The following is a 2565-nucleotide window of genomic DNA, read 5'->3' as shown; positions in this document are numbered from 1 at the left end:
CACTATTTTTTTTAAGTGATTTACTTTCTGAAATACATCTCTCATGTTATCTGAATAAAAGTTGTAAAGAAGGTGTAGGAATTCTCTGATCATCTGCCAAAAGTTTCTCTCTCTCATTGAGCCTCTAGCAACAAACTGAATCTGTGGCCAGCAAGAAATTTCCCCTCTTTTGAATAAAGTAAGACAGTTGTTGTTCTCCATTCCACAAGATCAGCAGAATGAGATTTTTGTAGTTGGCCACCAGAGGGCAGTGTAACAGTAGTGGATGTTTCTTCTCGGTGCTCGATATGTAATATGTCAGATTTGTGTAGTACATTTTGAGCCTGAAAACATTTCACATGTATCTCAGAAACCCTTGGGGGTAGCCAACACAGTGCCCTCTAGATGTTGGGTTTCATCTCCCATCATTATTAACCATTGGAGATGCTGGCTGGGGCAGATTGGAGCTGTAGCCCAACAACATCTGGAAGGGCACCACCAAGTTGGAGACCCCATCTTGCGACAACTCCCTCAGGCAGATTGGTGCTAGACTCCTATTTAATTTGGATAGGAATGAACATCAAGAAAAGGCTGGGGCAAGAGTGATCGCGTTTGTTCCAAGTTAAAACAACCCGCCATTAGTAACAGTCCAAAGCAGAGTGTCACAGAGATGGGTGGAAAGCATGGAGAGTTGATGAAACAAACGTTTCTAAGAGAACCCTGCACTGCCGATACCATAAAGCTAAATAACCAGACATAGCATGACGAAAGCAACAAAGATGATGGCCAAGGTATGTATGGTACATGCACACTGACAATTGGACTAGAAAAAGGGAAGCATTGTAGAAGGAAAGAACAAATGCTGAAGAACTGCAAGTCCATAAGAAATTGCTCCTTGGGTAGAACATGAGACTCTTAATCTCAAGGTTGTGGGTTCAAGCCCAGTGTTGGGCAAAAGATTCCTGCACTGCAGGTGGTTGGGCTCTCTCCATCAGCCTACACCTGCACACATTTTTCGTTGGCTCGCTTGCCTACCTCCATACAAGAGGAATTTACATCTGCTTTAATCCACTGAGTAGCCTCCCCTAGGGAATGTACCAGTAATTTCTGCTTCCTCTCCTCACACGTAATCTCTTCCCTCCCCCTTGGGCTTTCTGAAGCCCTCAAATGTTATTCTAGTCCAGATCTGCGTCCTCTCCAAGGAATGAGAAGAGGTGGTTGGAACTGAAGACAACTGAGTACCAGTGGGCTGTTTATCTTCCTGCCACATACCAGCAGGGGAGATAACAACAATTACAGCCTGTACAAATGTGGGCACAGTGTGCCTGCCTCTCTGAAGGTATCAATGCTCCGCGCTATTTATGGTATGATATAAAGAGAGATATAAATAAACAGAGCCTCTGAAGTGATGGCAGCTGGAGGCATTTATATGCAGGCCTCTCTGAGCCAGGTAAAGTATTGGGACAACTGGGCTGGAACTTTCCTCAGACTTCGCAAGGCTTGAAGTAGTCAGTGTGGATGGACTGGCAACACAGAAGGACATCTTGGGATAAGGGACACGTCAGCCTGGGGCAAATGAGGTAACCCAGCAATGCTATGATAGGTTTCTTCTTCCTATGTCATAGCCTATTTATAGTGAACTGTCTGCAGGGCCCTGTTGGGTTAAAAGGCAGCATATACATTTTAAACAATGTGTAAGCAAGACAACGGATCCCTCTAGAATTCCTAAAGGATGAACTTCATGTTTCTGAAGCATGTATTAGGCAACAACTACGTAGTTCTACCAAGTTTAGCAGATTCTCAATCCCAGTTCATATATCCTCCAGCCATGTAAATCGTAACAGTTTCTCACTTAGAAAAGAGTTGAATAACACATCTAAATTATCCATATTTATTTCCTTGGGTTTTTGGGTTTTTTTAGTCCTCTGTGCTACTCTCCACTAGATTTCTCGACCGGCCTCCCTTTATTCATCTATTGAAAACAAGAGCACCATTTTTAAAAATTATATCCCATGCTACAAAAAAGGTTATTCAAGGATGTTTTTACAACACAACCCCTCCAAAATATAACCAACAGAGGTACAATAATATAAAAACTAATAATGGCTAAACAGCATCTTAATTTCTTCAATCATTAATTTAATTTATACTAATTCCTTCTCACCCTTTAACCCCCTTACATTTTGGAAAGGAAAGCATGCCCTAAGCCACCATTTCTGATCAGACCAGGAAGAAAACATCCAAGACTCCGAAAAGCATCTAAAAGTGCCTCATTCCTGACCACATGCTGTAGGGAAAAGGGAGCTGCAGGTACCACCATTGGCTCCCGCATGTTTGTTTGTTCTTCCTGACCCATTCCCAAGGAGTAGAAAACCTGTGGCTCTGCAGACATTGTTGAGTCACAGGCATCAGCATGCATTAGCCGTGATTCCTACACTACAGAGAATTGGACTAGATTACCCTTAGGGTACCTTCCAGTCTTAAGATTCTCTGATTTTAAAGCACTCTTATACCACTTTAAGTCACGGAGAATCCTAGGAACCATCGTTTGTTAAAGGTGTTGGCCTCACAGAGCTATAATTCCTA

At 42.7% G+C, this 2565-nt stretch overlaps 1 long non-coding RNA gene across 1 annotated transcript in view; it reads right to left on the bottom strand.

The window, feature by feature from the left end:
• Positions 1–2565, bottom strand: part of LOC310758422 — a 39834-nt gene that overhangs the window by 16815 nt on the left and 20454 nt on the right. The window lies entirely within an intron of this gene.

This window comes from Podarcis filfolensis, assembly GCF_964270895.1.
Source record: "Podarcis filfolensis genome assembly, chromosome: 3".
NCBI classification, from domain to species: Eukaryota; Metazoa; Chordata; class Lepidosauria; order Squamata; family Lacertidae; genus Podarcis; species Podarcis filfolensis.
This window is presented reverse-complemented; position numbering and strand designations above follow the sequence as displayed.